We start from the raw sequence: 17,417 nt of genomic DNA, 5'->3' as shown, positions 1-17,417 counted from the left end.
AAACTCACCCCTCCAAGTTCCTAATGTCAGGTTGTAGGAGACATTGGGCACTCCAAGGACAGTTAGAGTTCCAGCCTCTGGGAGCTTGGATTTGGCTGATACCCTGTGCTGAATTTATTTTTAGCAGGCAGTAGTCCTCTCTGGGTCAGAGGGCTCTGTGCAGGAAGTCGCCCCTTTACTGTGGGAATCTGGACTCACCCCATCAGGTTCCTGATGTCAGTTTATAGGATAGATTTGGCACTCCAAGGACAGTAAGGGTTCCAGCGTCTGGGAGCTTGGATCTGGTAGAAGTCCTGTGCTGAACTTCATTTTATGAGTTAGGAGCCCACTCTGGGGCAGAGAGTTCTGTGCAGGAACGGTGGCTCTCTTCTGTGGGAAGCTAAACTCACCCCTCCACGTTCCTAATGTCAGGTTGTAGGAGACATTTGGCACTCCAAGGACAGTTAGAGTTCCAACTTTTGAAAGCTTTGATCTGGCAGGTATCCTGTGGTGACTTTATGTTTTGCAGGCAGAACCCCAGTTCGGGGCCAGAGAGTTCTGTGTAGAAACGGTGGCTCTCTGCTGTGGGAAGCTAAACTCACTCCTCGAAGTCCTTCATTTCAGGTTGTAGGAGACATTTCGCCCTCCAAGAACAGTTAGGGTTCCAGCATCTGGCAGCTTGGATCTGGTAGATATCCTGTGCTTAACTTATTTTTAGCAGGCAGAAGCCCACTCCGGGGCAGAGAGTTCTGTGCAGAAACGCTGGCTCTCTTCTATGGGAAGCTAAACGGCCTGCACCAGGTTCCTCATGTCAGGTCGTAGGAGACATTTGGCACTCCAAGGACAGTTCGGGTTCCAGCTTCTGGGAGCTTGGTTATGGGAGAAGTGCAGCAGTGTTCCGAATTGCAAGTGGCAGAAGCCCACTCCTGGGCTCAGAGCTCTGTGCAGGAACGGTGTCCCCTTTTCTGGGGAAACTAAACACACCCCCCTGGTTCACATTGTCTGTTTTAAGGAGCCATTTGGCAGTCTAAGGGGAGCCAGGCTTCCAGGTACTGACAGCGTGCATCTGGGAGTAAGTGTGGTGTTCAGAATTTTAAGAGGCAGAAGCCTACTCCGGGGCACAGAGCTCTCTGAAGGAAAGGTGGCTGTCTTTCGTGGGAACCTAAACTCTCCCCATCAGGCTCCTGATTTCAGTTCATAGGATAGATTTGGCACTCCATGGGCAGTAAGCGTTTCAGCTTCTGGCAGCTTGGATCTGGCAGATGTTTTGTGCTGAACTTAATTTTATCAGTTTGCAGCCCACTGCAGGGCAGAGAGTTCTGTGCAGGAACGGTGGCTCTCTTCTTTAGGAAGCTAAACTCACCCCTCTACGTTCCTAATGTCAGGTTGTAGGAGACATTTCGCCCTCCAAGGACAGTTAGGGTTCCAGCATCTGGCAGCTTGGATCTGGCAGATATCCTGTGCTTAACTTATTTTTAGCAGGCAGAAGCCCACTCTGGGGCTAGGAGTTCTGTTCAGCAGCTGTGGCTCTGTTCGGTGGGAAGCTAAACTGCCCGCACGAGGTTCCTCATGTCAGGTGGGAGGAGACATTTCGCACTCGAAGGACAGTTGGGGCTCCAGATTCTAGCAGCTTGGCCATGGGAGAAGTGCAGCAGTGTTCTGACTTTCAAGTGGCAGAAGCCCACTCCGGGGAACAGAGCTATTTGCAGGAACAGTGGATCTCTTTTGGGGGAAGCTGAATTCACTCCCTAAGTTCCTAATGTCAGGTTGTAGGAGACATTTGGCACTCCAAGGACAGTAAGTGTTCCAGTTTCTGGAAGCTTGGATCTGGCAGAAGTTTCGTGCTGAACTTATTTTTAGGAGGCAGAAGCCCACTCCGGGGCAGAGGGCTCTGTGCAGGAACTGTCGCCCCTTTTCTGTGGGAGTCTAAACTGAGCCCATCAGGTTCCTGATGTCAGGTTGTAGGAGACATTTGGCACTCGCAGGATAGTAAGGGTTCCAGCTTCTGGGAGATTGGCTGTGGGAGAAATGCAGCAGTGTTCCGAATTGAAAGTGGCAGAAGCCCACTCCCGGGCACAGTGCTCTGTGCAGGAACAGTGGATCTCTTCTGTGGGAAGCTAAACTCACCCCTCCAAGTTCCTGATGTCAATTTGCAGGAGGTGTTTGGCAGTCTAAGGGCAGCCAGGGTTTCAGCTTCATGGCGGCTTGGTTCTGGGAGTAAGTACACTGTTCAGAATTCTAAGTGGCAGAAGCCCACTCCCGGGCACAGCGCGCTGTGCAGGAACAGTGGCTCTCTTCTGTGGGAAACTAAACTCACCCCCCGAAGTTCCTAATGTCAGGTTGTAGGAGACATTTGGCACTCCAAGGACAGTAAGTGTTTCAGCTTCTGGCAGCTTGGATCTGGCAGATATCCTATGCTGAACTTATTTTTAGCAGGCAGAAGCCCACTCCAGGGCAGAGAGTTCTGTGCAGCAACGGTGGGTCTTTTCTGTGAGAAACTAAACTCCCCCGATGAGGCTCCTGATTTCAGTTTATAGGATAGATTTGGCCCTCCAAGGACAGTAAGGGTTCCAGCATCTGGGAGCTTGCATCTGGCAGATGTCCTGTGCTGAACTTAATTTTATCAGTTCGCAGCCCACTCTGGGGCAGAGAGTTCTGTGCAGGAAGTGTCACCCCTTTTGTGTGGGAATCTGGACTCACCTCATCAGGTTCCTGATGTCAGGTTGTAGGAGACATTTGGCTCTCCAAGGACAGTTAGGGTTCCAGCATCTGGCAGGTTGGATCTGGCAGATATCCTGTGCTGAACTTATTTTTAGTAGGCAGAAGCCCACTCTGGGGCTAGGAGTTCTGTTCAGCAGCTGTGGCTCTGTTCGGTGGGAAGCTAAACTGCCCGCACCAGGTTCCTCATGTCAGGTGGTAGGAGACATTTCGCACTCGAAGGACAGTTGGGGCTCCAGATTCTAGCAGCTTGGCCATGGGAGAAGTGCAGCAGTGTTCTGACTTTCAAGTGGCAGAAGCCCACTCCGGGGAACAGAGCTATTTGCAGGAACAGTGGATCTCTTTTGGGGGAAGCTGAATTCACTCCCTAAGTTCCTAATGTCAGGTTGTAGGAGACATTTGGCACTCCAAGGACAGTAAGTGTTCCAGTTTCTGGCAGCTTGGATCTGGCAGAAGTTTTGTGCTGAACTTATTTTTAGCAGGCAGAAGCCCACTCCGGGGCAGGGAGTTCTGTGCAGCAGCGGTGGCTCTGTTCGGTGGGAAGCTAAACTGGCCGCACCAGGTTCCTCATGTCAGGTGGTAGGAGACATTTGGCACTTGAAGGACAGTTGGGGCTCCCAATTCTAGCAGCTTGGCCATGGGAGAAGTGCAGCAGTGTTCTGACTTTCAAGTTGCAGAAGCCCACTCCTGGGCTCAGAGCTCTGTGCAGGAACGTTGTCCCCTTTTCTGGGGATACTAAGCACACTCTCCTGGTTCAGATTTTCAGTTTTAAGGAGCCATTTGATCGTCTAATGGGAGCCACGGTTCCATCTACTGACAGCGTGGATCTGGGAGTAAGTGTGGTGTTCAGAATTCTAAGTGGCAGAAGCCCACTCCCGGGCAGAGAGCTCTCTGAAGGAAAGGTGGCTGTCTTTCGTGGGAACCTAAACTCTCCCCATCAGGCTCCTGATGTCAGTTCATAGGATAGATTTGGCACTCCAAGGACAGTAAGGGTTCCAGCTTCTGGGAGCTTGGATCTGGCAGATGTCCTGTGCTGAAGTTAATTTTATCATTTAGCAGCCCACTCCGTGGCTGAGAGTTCTGTGCAGGAACCGTGGTTGTCTTCTGATGGAACATAAACTCACTCCTCGAAGTTCGTAATGTTCGGTTGTAGGAGACATTTGGCACTCGAAGGACAGTTAGGGTTCCAGCTTCCGGCAGCTTGGCTCTGGGAGAAGTGTAGCTATGTTTAGAATTGTAGATGGCATAAGTCCACTCCTGGGCATAGCGCTCTGTTCAAGATCGGTGGCCCTTTTCTGTGGCAAGCTGGACTCACCCTATCACATTCCTGATTTCAGTTTTTAGGAGGTGATTGGCACTCCACGGCCAGTCTGGGATTCTGCTTCTAGTAGCATGGGTCTTGGGGCAATGCTGATGCATTCAGAATTCTATTTTCCAGAAGTCTAGTTCCATGTAGAAGGCCTTAGACTTGACTGGATGTTCCTTTTGTGGGAGAGTTAAGTCACCCCCTTAGGGTCCTGATGTCTGTTTTTATAGTCCGTTGGTTGTATGTACCCTCCCTGAATCCTAGTTTCGGTTTATTGGGTTTGGGTGAAATATTCTTCTATTGCTAATTTTTGGAGGGAGACTTCTCCTGTGACCATAAAAATCCTGCCTGTTCTAGACTGAAAAAAGTAACTCCCCTAATTTGAAAGCAGTTACATGTCGTTTTTATAAGATGTCTGTCAATCTGCTTGCAACATTGCTACAACCCTCATCTTTCTCCATCTAGATTCCAAAACATTACTCTGCCTGGATTTCATATAGGTGTTCTCCAGGTTTCAAAGTATTAAACATGTACGTTTCAAAGTCTCCATTGCAAAATACGGGATGGGTTCTGGAATATCAGAATCACCCAGTTTCAACATGCCAAAACCATTCTATTTCATAATGTTAGAATATTAAGTTATAACATCTCTAAGACAATTTCTAAATATCAATTTGCAAAGTATCATTTCTTTGATGTCTTCTATGGATGGGATTCCTAATCCCCAAAACTGCCATACTGTCAAAATGGGATCTGTGTGAAATATTTTGCCCTCTGAAAAGTTTTTACCTAATGACCATTAATCTATTTTCATCATACAGCTAGATGTAGTAAAAATAAGCAAATACTTGTAGTAGTTTTCTGCCTAGATGGATCTGAGAACTAGCATTTGCCAAATAAGGATGGAGCAGATCTCTTCCCTGGATCATCCTGGAAAATTTGTTTAGTAGGCAAAGGGAATTTTTATAAATTACATTAATATGTTACTGTAATTTAGGGTGGACCAGCCACCGGCAGCAGGTCTCTGGTTTGCTCCGGGCCGGTCAGGATTAGACATAAGTCACCTGGCAACCCCCCTGGCTCCTTAAGGGATACGTAGAAGACCTCAACAGAAACACAATTCAGTAAGGATTTCTAAGTAAATATTTCTGGTAATTGCTTACAGTCTGGGAAAAATTTCCTAAATAGTTACAAACTTAGGACATAGGGAATTCTGGGGATAGAACTTCCATCTCGGCCACCGGCCACAAGAAGAACAGTTCTCTTCCACAGAACGGAAGCCTAGCACCCCAGCGTTTCACAGGCAGACGAAGGGTCACGCAGGGGAACGAACAATCTGCGGGACCTTTCTCAACGTCATCCCACAATGCCCCCTGTCTTCAGAGGGTTTCCTGGGCACACCCCTGTGAGGAGGTGCTAGTTCAGAGGGGCCTAGCTGTCTCTGCTTTTTAAGGGCTTGAATTTTAGGGAACACTCCCCTTTTTTCTCCTCCCTGGAGAGACTTAAACTGAAGGAAACTCCTCTTTTCCAAAAATTTTAGGAGATTAAGTTAAGGGGCACAAGCCATTTATTTTCCATGTCACAGTTTAAGCAGAGGTAACTGCCCATATGCTAATTTTAAATTGAAGGAACCCGTGCCTTTTTCAGCATTTTAAGGATTTAAAATTTGACTTCAGTTGCACTCGAACGGGTACCCCGGTAACACCTATCTCAGACGGGAGCAATCCAGGCGTATATATAAGCTTAACACCACCTGGGAGATTATTCTTTTTCTCCTTTGTAATTAATACATTGATATCCTTACTTAGAGGTGCTAATGAGCCTTACACCATTCATAATCTTACTGTTCTTTGTCATCCTACTTAGTCACTTGTGGAATACTAATTGCAGTCACCCAGGAATAATTACCCCCGTCAACAGCAAATTACCCAAATTACTATCTTGCTATGTTACTAAAACACTAAGTTTTATTTTTGCCCTCTAGCCTGAAGTCATTACAGCCAAAACAGAAAAATAGCATTATTACCCCAAGGAGTTTTTTTCTCTATCGAGCCCTGTACTTACCTTGCATTTGAGTCAGAGGAGCCAAACAGCTGCAGCTCCTTCGAGAGCTTTTATACCCCGTGGGAGTTGCCTCCTCCCTTTTCCCGGGCATTCTGGGAACGAGGGGCGGGCCCAATCAGGGGTATATTAACCCCAGCTTTTGCCAAGGGGCTTCATTCCCTCCTGGGAATCAGCCAGGGTAAGAGCTCTCCTCTCATTTCAGCGAAGAGGCTCTATTAGCTTATTTTTGTTAGGTGTTTTTGGGCACCTACAAATAACAGGAGCTTTGAGGACACTACAAAGAAGATGCTATCAAATACAGGGAGTATTTAAGTTCAGGGGTTTTGTTTGCACATTCAGGGGAGGAAAGGCGCTTTTGTAATTTCTGGGTTTGTTCTCATTTTCTTTTAGGAGGAGCAGTACTCCTGAAGTTATAGGTCACATCCAGCACGATCTTCCAGATTCTTTCAGAAGATTTGTCACCTTAAAAGGGCCACTGTACACGTCAGAGGCAACGACCGAGATCCAGGCTTCCGATCGGTAAGGCGAGGACTACGTTCAGGGTACCCGGTTGAGAGTTAGCAGGTTTTGAAGGCAGCAAAATGAGGAACGACCTGCATTTGAGGGCCTCCCCCAAGGCTTTTTTGCAAGTAATAGCAGCTGCATTTATGCGTCTTATAGCACAGAAGAGCACCTAAGATACGTAAATGTGAGCACCTAAGTTTTGCTCACAGACCTGCCCTACAGTTTTGCCCCCTGCTAACTCAGGTACCGGACATTGTAACAGCCCTAGGCTTAGATGCGGGACGAAGCCATAGACTCGAGGACCCGGGCACGCTTAGGCGAGGGCGAGCGGCCGCCCCCTCGGGATTCGGCGCACGTGCCGCTAAATTCGTGCATCGATTTTCATTTTTCTTTTTCATAGCTAAGAGGCTAATCGGCGATCGGAGGGCCTTCTGAGACAGACTTATTTCCAGTCCAACGTGGATTCACCTTACCGGTCATCTCAAAGATAAGTCAGGGGCCACGGCCTCGAGATAGGATGACAGGGGTGTCAGAAATTTATGGGTCCGGTTTAACAGCTACCAGAGGGGACAGGGGTGTCCCTTAAGGGGCCACTTAGGACAGCCGAAGGGAACGGCTATACTTCAATAGCAACTACGGGGCACCCAAGGCAGAACGGTCCCCGTCCGCATAGTGCGGTCCGGCGCGCAGCGTCGTCCAGCCCCACTCAGCGATCCCGTTAGCTGTCAAGGGGAAGCATTAATTTTGATCCCAATGCTGTGGTGCAGGGCAGTCCAGTCCCGGTGCATGTCCTGTCAGTTGTCTGTTGTGCACTCTGTGTCTTTTGAGTGTCTTGTATTTCATGTCATTTTCTCTGGCTTTTCAAGGGGCCATCAAAACCCCGGCATCATTTTTAGCATCTCCGGTCCCTCAGTTCCTCGGCCAGGCGCCGATACCATCAAACCATCGACTCGGGAGCTCAGGCCAGCATGGGAATCGTATTTATTTTCAGAAGCATCCAGTTTACTGTCTTTTCAGGTCTTGTTCTGAGCTGTACTGACAGCCAAGCACCACCACGATCCATTCCGGTGGATTAGGACTTGTAAGGATGCAAAGCTAGGGAGAGGATTCTGACCGGAGCATTCTCAAGCGTCCATCTTTGAGGTTCTTGGGATAAGTCATCCCCTTAGCATCTTTTTTCCTGCAGGTTTCTCTGAGCCCGGTCAGCTCTCCTTTCAGCTTACCTCGGTCATCTGCTCCCGAGTTCTCTCGGTCCTCAGGGTCATTCCTCTCTTTGAGAGTTTTTCTTTCCCTGTCGTGTCTCCTCGTTTGTTGCGTCTTGTGTCACGGGTGTGGGTGTGTATTTGGCCCAGCGCTGCTCTGCCCTGCCCTGTAGCACAGCTGGGTGTAGGGGTAATAGGACAAATTTGAAGTGCAGGGTCTATTGGCTTCTAGGTTCTATCTGTAGATTGACACAAGATGCCTGGTGCTGTCAAGTTATCCTTCTGCCCTTTGACTTTTGTCCTTTCTTTCAGATGCAGACTGATTAAACCTGTGGCAGAGCAGCCCCTATCGGTGGAGTCGGTTCTCCCGAGAAGGTCAGTCCGAGTCGGTCTTTGCAGGGGAGGTGTAAATGGTGGCTCTGTTACAGCCCTGACCTTTGTCTTTGTTTTTAGGAGCTAATGCAGGATATTGGCAGTCCAGAAGAAGCGGGCAAGGTGAGCATGGACCGGCGAACAGAAGCAGTTGTTATTGCTCCGGTGTCAATTTCTGGTGCAACTCTAACCATCCACTGTTGGGTTTTTTTTTTTTTTCAGGTGGTCTGGTTTTGAGATGTCCTGTTTGTGGATTCCAGCGGCCAGGTAGGTGTCAGCTTACGTCAGTCGCAGTTTGTCTTTGCAGGGGCAGTGTAATTGGTGCCCTTGTTACTGCCTGTTTCTTTGTCTCTATTTTTAGGAGGTAAAGCAGGATGTTGACGGTGAAGGTGAAGCGTGCAAGGTGAGCATTGATCTGCGGACAGAACCGGTTGCTGTTGCTCAGGTCTCAGTTTCTGGTGAAAATCTAATATCTGCTGTTTGTTTTCTTATTTTAGGTGGCCCGCTTGTGAAATGTCCCGGTCGTGGATACCAGCAGCCAAGAGGGTGTGTGCTTAAGTCAGTCCCAGTTTGCCTTTGCCGGGGCAGTGTAAATGATGACTGTGTTACAGTGTTGTTTTTTGTCTTTTTTTTTAGGAGGTAAAGAGGGATATTCGCAGTCCAGGTGAAGCGGCCCAGGTGAGCATTGTCCGGTGGATGGAAGCAGCTGTTATCACTCAGGTCTCAATATCTGGTGCAACTCCAAGGTTGTATTTTTGTCTGTTTTAGGCAGTCTGCTGTCATTATGCTGAAGTTCCTTCTCCAATGAGGTGATGGACCGGGTCCCTCTCTTTGGAGCCCTTCAGAAGCATTACAGGACTGTGTGATCAAGCCTCGATTTCTCCATTTGAAGCTGTTTTCCAGGTAGTCTTTGATAACGGCCGAGGAGTCGGGGAGGCACGGAGGAGAGGAGGAGCGAGGGTCCTCTCAAGTATCAACAATGTCAAATCCCTTGTCTGCTCTTAATCCAGACCTACGCCCTGACGATGCCATCACCCTCCAAGCACGGCCGAGGCAGCGGGCCCGAGCACCCGGGCGTTCTCAAGAGGCGGTGGGTAGCAGAATTGTTCGGTTTTGGGCGATGCGGTGCTAAGACCACACAGTGATGTTTGCTTTTCTTTATTGCAGCTGACTAAGAGAGAGCAACCTGGTGTTAGCAGGAATTTCCCTGAGGGAGAGGCGGCCTTCCTTTTCACCTGCCAGGATTCTGCATCTCCAGATGTCTGAGAGATAAGTGGAGGGCTCCGAGCCACGGAGGGGATGAAAGCGGGGGGCCGGGTTGGCTTTCCACCGGGCGGGGGTTTGGAGACGGGGCCATCCAAGAAGCGGCCCCTTAGGCTTCCTACAGGGAAAGTCTCCCTTTTGATCTCCATGGTGAGGTGTGCAGGGCAGAGCAGTCCCGGTGCTTGTCGTGTCCCTCGTTTGTTGCGCACTCTTTGTTTCATGTCTTTTGCCTTAGCCCTTCAAGGGGCCTACCAAAAACCCTGGTATCCCTCTTAGCCTCTCTGGACTCTCAGTTCCTCGGCCAGGTGCCAATGCCCTCGGACCATCGACTCGGGAGCTCGGGCAGGCATGGGCATCGTATCTCTCTTCAGAAGCATCCAGTCTAATGTCTTTCTAGGTCTTGTTCTGAGCTGTACTGACAGCCGAGCACCACCAGCATCCATTCCGGTGGATTAGGACTTGTAAGAATGCAAAGCTAGGTAGCAGAGTGTGACCGGAGCATTCTCGAGTGTTCATCTTTGCGGTTCTTGGGATAAGTCATCCCCTTAGCATCTTTTTTCCTGCAGGTTTCTCTGAGCCCGGTCAGCTCTCCTTTCAGCTTACCTCGGTCATTTGCTCCCGAGTTCTCTCGGTCCTCAGGGTCATTCCTCTCATCGAGAGTTTTCTTTCCCTGTCGCGTCCCTTTGTTTGTTGCGTCTTGTGTCACGGGTGTGGGTGTGTATTTGGCCCGGAGCTGCTCTGCCCTGCAGCACAGCTGGGTGTAGGGGTAATAGGACAAATTTGAAATGCAGGGTGCATTGGCTTCTAGGTGGGATCTGTAGATTGACCCAAGATGTGTGGAGCTGTCAAGTTATCCTGCAGCCCTTTGACTCTTGTCCTAACTTTCTTTCAGATGCAGATGGATTAACCCTGTGGCAGAGCAGCCCCTGTGGGATTCATCGGTTCCCCCGAGAAGGTCAGTCCGAGTCGGTCTTTGCAGGGGAGGTGTAAATGGTGGCTCTGATACAGCCCTGACCTTTGTCTTTGTTTTTAGGAGCTTATGCAGGATATTGGCAGTCCAGGAGAAGTGCGCCAGGTGAGCATGGACCGGTGGACAGAAGCAGTTGTTATTGCTCCCGTCTGAATTTCTGGCTCAAGTCTAACCATCCACTGTTGATTTTTGTTTTATTTCAGGTGGTCTGCTTGTGAGGTTGTCGTGGCTCAGGCTGGCAGCGGCCAGGTGGGTGTGAGTTTAAGTCAGTCCCAGTTTGGTTTTGCCGGGGGGGTGTACATTGTGAGTATGTTACAGCCTTGTTTTTTGTTTTTATTTTTAGGAGGTAAAGCGGGATCTTGGCAGTCCAGAACCAGCTGCCTAGGTGAGCATTGACTGGTGGATGGAAGCTGCTGTAATCGCTCAGGTCTCAATTTCTGGTGCACCTCTAAGCTTCTATTATTGTGTTTTAGGTGGTCCACTCTTCTTCTGCTGAAGTACCCTCTGCCATGAGATCATGAACTTGGGCACCTTTTTTTGTGAGCCCTTCAGAAGCATTACAGGACTGTGTGATCAAGCCTCAATTTCTCTGTTTGAAGCTGCTTTCCAGGTAGGCTTTGATAACAGCTGAGGAGTTGGGGAGGCAGGGAGGAGAGAGGGTCCTGTCAAGTTTCAGCACTGTCAAATCCCCTGTGTGTTCTTAATCCAGGCCTACCCCAGGACGATGGCATGACTCTCCAAGCACAGCCGAGGCAGTGGGCTTGAGGGCCTGGGCGTTCTCAAGAGATGGTGAGTAGCAGAATTGGTGGGGTTTGGGTGCTGTGCTGCTAAGATCACACAGTGATGTTTGCTTTTCTTTATTGCAGCTGACTAAGAGTGAGCAGCCTGGTGTTACCAGGAATTTCCCTGAGGGAGAGCCAGCCTTCCTTTTCACCTGCCTGGACTCTGCATCTCCAGATGTCTGAGAGATAAGTGGAGGGCTCCGAGCCACGGAGGGGACGAAAGTGGGGGGCCGGGTCGGCTTTCAACCGGGAGTGGTTTTTGAGTTGGGTTTGGAGCTGGGGTTGTCCAGGAAGCGGCCCCTTAGGCTTCCTACAGGGAAAGTCTCCCTTTTGATCTCACCACTGAGGTGTGCAGGGCAGAGCAGTCCCGGTGCTTGTCGTGTCCCTCGTTTGTTGCGCACTCTTTGTTTCATGTCTTTTGCCTTAGCCCTTCAAGGGGCCTACCAAAAACCCTGGCATCCCTCTTAGCCTCTTAGGACTCTCAGTTCCTCGGCCAGGTGCCGATGCCCTTGGACCATCGACTCGGGAGCTCGGGCAGGCATAGGCATCGTATCTCTCTTCAGAAGCATCCAGTCCAATGTCTTTCCAGGTCTTGTTCTGAGCTGTACTGACAGCCGAGCACCACCAGCATCCATTCCGGTGGATTAGGACTTGTAAGAATGCAAAGCTAGGTAGCAGAGTGTGACCGGAGCATTCTCGAGTGTTCATCTTTGCGGTTCTTGGGATAAGTCATCCCCTTAGCATCTTTTTTCCTGCAGGTTTCTCTGAGCCCGGTCAGCTCTCCTTTCAGCTTACCTTGGTCATCTGCTCCCGAGTTCTCTCGGTCCTCAGGGTCATTCCTCTCATCGAGAGTTTTCTTTCCCTGTCGCGTCCCTTTGTTTGTTGCGTCTTGTGTCACGGGTGTGGGTGTGTATTTGGCCCGTAGCTGCTCTGCCCTGCCGCACAGCTGGGTGTAGGGGTAATAGGACAAATTTGAAATGCAGGGTGCATTGGCTTCTAGGTGGGATCTGTAGATTGACCCAAGATGTGTGGAGCTGTCAAGTTATCCTGCAGCCCTTTGACTCTTGTCCTAACTTTCTTTCAGATGCAGATGGATTAACCCTCTGGCAGAGCAGCCCCTATGGGTGGCGTCGGTTCCCCCGAGAAGGTCAGTCCCGGTCGGTCTTTGCAGGGGAGGTGTAAATGGTGGCTCTGATACAGCCCTGACCTTTGTCTTTGTTTTTAGGAGCTTATGCAGGATATTGCCAGTCCAGGAGAAGCGGGCCAGGTGAGCATTCACTGGTGGACAGCAGCTGTTGTTGTTGCTCTGCTCTCCATTTCTGGCTCAAGTCTAACCATCCACTGTTGATTTTTGTTTTATTTCAGGTGGTCTGCTTGTTAGGTTGTCGTGGCTCAGGCTGGCAGCGGCCAGGTGGGTGTGAGTTTAAGTCAGTCCCAGTTTGGTTTTGCCAGGGGGATGTACATTGTGACTCTGCTACAGCCTTGTTTTTTGTTTTTATTTTTAGGAGGTAAAGCGGGAGCTTGGCAGTCCAGGACCAGCTGCCTAGGTGAGCATTGACTGGTGGATGGAAGCTGCTGTCATTGCTCAGGTCTCAATTTCTGGTGTAACTCTAACATCCACTGTTTAATTTACTTTCATTTTAGGTGGTTCACTTGCAAGATTTCCTGGTCCTGGATGCCAGTGGCTTGGTGGGTATCAGCTTGAGCTTTATGTATTACTGAGTTGTGTTAGATTGTGGTGATTGTGTTTTCTCAGTGACTCAGCCTGCTGTTTTCTTTGTGTCTTTGCAGGTGCTGCTACTGTCCTACACATGCCAAGGATTAGGGGCAAGCGGGTAAGTTGGCTTTTAGGCATTAGGGGTGATCCATAGGCATGGGGTGTGTAGCAGCATGCTAAATGTGTACCTTTTCCTTTTGCAGGTACCCTCTGGGTAGACTGTGGAGCCAAATCAGTATCTGAGGTGAGTTGGGGCAGAGGTGCTTGGAAAGCCTGGGGATTAGTTTCCTGTCACACAATTTTCACAGTTTGTACTTTGTTGTCTTAGGTATTGAGAGGAGGTGCGGAGCCTAAGTTTGGATACGGCAGCGCCGAAGTCCTTGGAGGATGGATTTTGTCCGCTCGTCTTCCAAAAGATAAGTGTTGGGGCTTGTGTTTGGGTGCAGGGGAAAGAACTTTGGAAGTGGGAGGCAATTTCACATTAGCTTAGAAGAGAGGGCCCTAGTGGGATGGGTCCCTCTGAAGTAACGGGAGAGGGTTTCCCCTCGGTCTCGCTGGAGCATTTGCCGGGCAGGGCAGTTCAGCATTCTAGCGTGTTTTGCGTCGTCAGCAGTCTTTGAGTCTCGGCGGCCTAGCGGACGTTTTCACCCGACGAGGTTGCCTTTCATCCGGAGGCATCGCCACAGTCACCCGGCAGTCATCGCTTTCTTCACTCGGCTTCCCGAGCTTCTGGAGCGTCCTCTTAACAGCTTAGGCACTTAGTCTAGTGAGCAGTTTTGTTTGTATTGACTTGGAACTGACTATGTTTGTCTTGCAAGTGACTATGTTTGTTTTGTATTGCAAGTGACTATGTTTGTTTTGTATTGCCAGTCACTCTGTTTGTATTGCATTGCCAGTGACTCTGTATTGTATTGCATTGCCAGTGACTCTGTATTGTATTGCATTGCCAGTGACTCTGTATTGTATTGCATTGCCAGTGACTCTGTATTGTATTGCATTGCCAGTGACTCTGTATTGTATTGCAAGTGACTGTGTTTGTATTGTATTGCCTGTGACTCTGTTTGTATTGTATTGCCTGTGACTCTGTTTGTATTGTATTGCCTGTGACTCTGTTTGTATTGCACTGCCAGTGACTCTGTATTGTATTGCATTGACAGTGACTCTGTATTGTATTGCATTGCCAGTGACTCTGTATTGTATTGCATGTGACTGTGTTTGTATTGTATTGCCTGTGACTCTGTTTGTATTGTATTGCCTGTGACTCTGTTTGTATTGTATTGCCTGTGACTCTGTTTGTATTGTATTGCCTGTGACTCTGTTTGTATTGTATTGCCTGACTCTGTTTGTATTGCACTGCCAGTGACTCTGTTTGTATTGCAAGTGACTCTGTTTGTATTGTATTGCAAGTGACTCTGTTTGTATTGCATTGCCAGTGACTCTGTATTGTATTGCATTGCTAGTGACTCTGTATTGTATTGCAAGTGACTGTTTGTATTGTATTGCAAGTGACTCTGTATTGTATTGTATTGCAAGTGACTCTGTATTGTATTGTATTGCCAGTGACTCTGTTTGTATTGCACTGCCAGTGACTCTGTTTGTATTGCACTGCCAGTGACTCTGTTTGTATTGCAAGTGACTCTGTTTGCATTGCACTGCCAGTGACTCTGTTTGCGTTGCAAGTGACTGTTTGTATTGCACTCAAAGTCACTGTGCTTGTATTGCACTCAAAGTCACTGTGCTTGTATTGCACTCAAAGTCACTGTGCTTGTATTGCACTCAAAGTCACTGTGCTTGTATTGTATTGAAAGTGACTGTGTTTGTATTGCACTCTAAGTCATGATGTTGCTGTATCCTACTGTATGACTTATGCTTGAGCTGCCCTGCCCTGGCACAGTCACAGTTAGGTAGAAGAGTTGTAGGGCTTTGCAGTTCATCTTTTTTCTGTGGAGTTTTGGGTAGAGAAGGTATGGGCCCTGAGGGGGGATGATGCCTAGCTGTCAGGTAACCACTTGTTGACCACCTGTCATTGTCTTGCAGGTCTCCGGGCAGGATTAGTCTCTCTGCGGTTGCTGATGCTACGGAGTCTCTTGGAATCTACTGGGTAAGCTGAAGAGTGACTGTGTATGTCTGAGACTTGTCTGTCTGCTTGGGTTTGCCTGTGCGAGTGTGTGTGCTGACTGGTTCTAACCTTGTGTGTGTGACTTTTGCCTTCCAGGTTTTTCAACACATTTTAAATTTAGAATAAAAAATCCCCAGCCGGGGGGTTTTTTTTTTTTTTCCCCCCGGCTGGGTTTTTTTTTCCTCGGTCCCGGCCGGTCTGCGAGGCGACGTTCATCGCCAAAGTTTGGACGCCGACGGCCTAGGGACCGGGGTTTTCGTCAGGCAGGCTGATTTTTTCAGGGCTCCCGGGAACCACGTTCCCGAGGAGCGGTGCGAGTGTGTGCTGATGGTAGGGGATTGAGAGGTGAGAGAGGGTGGGTTTGTGTGCATGTTGACTGGTTCTAACCTTGTGTGTGTGACTTTTGCCTTCCAGGTTTTTCAACACATTTTAAACTTAGAATAAAAAATCCCCAGCCGGGGGGGTTTTTTTTTTTTTCCCCCCGGCTGGGTTTTTTTTTCCTCGGTCCCGGCCGGTCTGCGAGGCGACGTTCATCGCCAAAGTTTGGGTGCCGACGGCCTAGGGACCGGGGTTTTCGTCAGGCAGGCTGATTTTTTCAGGGCTCCCGGGAACCACGTTCCCGAGGAGCGTTGCGAGTGTGTGCTGACGGTAGGGGATTGAGAGGCGAGAGAGGGTGCACGGTGCGCATGCTGAAGGAGGTGTGTGCGGTGGACGATTGTTATGTTTTATGTGTGCTGCTTTTGTTTTGGGTTTCCTGTAACAATAAAACAAGATATAATGAGTGTTTCAGATTTTGAAAAATGGTTCTATTGTGTTAATAGTCATTTGGCTTGTATTGCCTTGTATTGTTCTGTATTGGCATTTGCTGCTGTATTTCAATGTATTGCTCTGTATGTAAATTGTAATTTTATAGGTGTGCCTATGGACTGTATCTGTATTTGCATTTGTATCTGTTGTTTCTGTATGTTTACTAAAGTGTAAAGAAACCCATTCATGCAATAAAAGCTGAATATACCCTAATAAAGATGCCCCCCTGCCCCCCCAATAAAGATACCCCGTGCCCCCCTCTCCCCCATTTGGCTCCTGTGTTTATTTGGTGTCAGAGTCATTTATTCTATTTCCTACCTCAAGGTAAGTCTATTTTCCTCTCTACACCTTCATGCTATTTCCTTTTCTGTCTAATTCTGCTTCTTTCTCTCTTAACTCTTAATTTTTCTCTGTTATTGTATTTCTAGATGTTTTTCTGTTTCTCTTTCTCTTTAACTCTCTTTTTCTGTCTGTTTTGCTTTCAGTCTGTTTCAGTCTGTCTTTTGCTTTCACTCTAACTGTTTCACTCTTTCTCTCTCATGCTGTTTCTCTGTTTTTCTCTTTTGATTTCTATTTTTCTCTAACCCTGTTTCTCTGTATGTCTTTGTGTCTATTTCACTCTCTATTTCACTTCCTTTCTATTTCTCTCTGTCTATTTCTCTCTGGCTCTGTCTATTTCTCTCTCTTTGTCTGTTTCTCTGTGTTTTTCTCTGTTTCTTTCTATTTCTCTGTCTTTGTCTATTTCTCTATTTCTCTCTGTCTTTGTCTTTTTCTGTCTTAGACAAAGACAGAGAGAAATAGACAATTTCTCTCTTTGTGTTTTTCTCTTTCTCTATTTCTCTCTGTTTCTGTCATTTTCTCTCCATCTCTATTTCTCTCTGTCTTTGTCTTTTTGTCTGTCTGTATTTCTCTCTTTGTCTATTTCTCTCTGTCTCTGTCATTTTCTCTCTGTCTCTATTTCTCTGTCTTTGTCTATTTCTCTGTCTTTGTCTATTTCTCTGTCTTTGTCTATTTTTCTGTCTTTGTCTATTTCTCTCTGTCTCTGTCATTTTCTCTGTCTCTATTTCTCTGTCTTTGTCTATTTTTCTCTGTCTCTATTTCTCTGTCTCTATTTCTCTGTCTTTGTCTATTTCTCTCTGTCTCTATTTCTCTCTGTCTCTGTCATTTTCTCTCTGTCTCTATTTCTCTGTCTTTGTCTCTATTTCTCTGTCTCTATTTCTCTGTCTCTATTTCTCTCTGTCTCTATTTCTCTCTGTCTCTATTTCTCTCTGTCTCTATTTCTCTGTCTCTGTCTCTATTTCTCTGTCTCTATTTCTCTGTCTCTATTTCTCTGTCTTTGTCTATTTCTCTCTGTCTCTATTTCTCTCTGTCTCTATTTCTCTCTGTCTTTGTCTATTTCTCTCTGTCTTTGTCTATTTCTCTCTGTCTTTGTCTATTTCTCTCTGTCTTTGTCTATTTCTCTCTGTCTCTATTTCTCTCTCTGTCTCTATTTCTCTCTGTCTCTATTTCTCTCTGTCTCTGTCATTTTCTCTCTGTCTCTATTTCTCTGTCTTTGTCTATTTTTCTCTGTCTCTATTTCTGTGTCTCTATTTCTCTGTCTTTGTCTATTTCTCT

At 47.9% G+C, this 17,417-nt stretch overlaps 2 long non-coding RNA genes across 2 annotated transcripts; both read left to right on the top strand.

Annotated features, from left to right (window-relative positions):
- Positions 1–12,157: 12,157 nt before the first annotated feature.
- Positions 12,158–12,575, top strand: LOC136304743 (uncharacterized). Its single transcript, XR_010724779.1, has 3 exons — positions 12,158–12,307; positions 12,386–12,427; positions 12,526–12,575. It is a non-coding gene; the product is annotated as an uncharacterized lncRNA (long non-coding RNA).
- Positions 12,576–12,807: 232 nt separating this feature from the next.
- Positions 12,808–13,664, top strand: LOC136304749 (uncharacterized). The gene is made up of 4 exons (XR_010724784.1): positions 12,808–12,849; positions 12,952–12,995; positions 13,081–13,121; positions 13,206–13,664. It is a non-coding gene; the product is annotated as an uncharacterized lncRNA (long non-coding RNA).
- Positions 13,665–17,417: the final 3,753 nt, after the last annotated feature.

This window comes from Chamaea fasciata, unplaced genomic scaffold (genome assembly GCF_029207755.1).
Source record: "Chamaea fasciata isolate MVZ Bird 193981 ecotype frontalis unplaced genomic scaffold, bChaFas1.0.hap1 SCAF_157, whole genome shotgun sequence".
NCBI lineage: Eukaryota > Metazoa > Chordata > Aves > Passeriformes > Sylviidae > Chamaea > Chamaea fasciata.
This window is presented reverse-complemented; position numbering and strand designations above follow the sequence as displayed.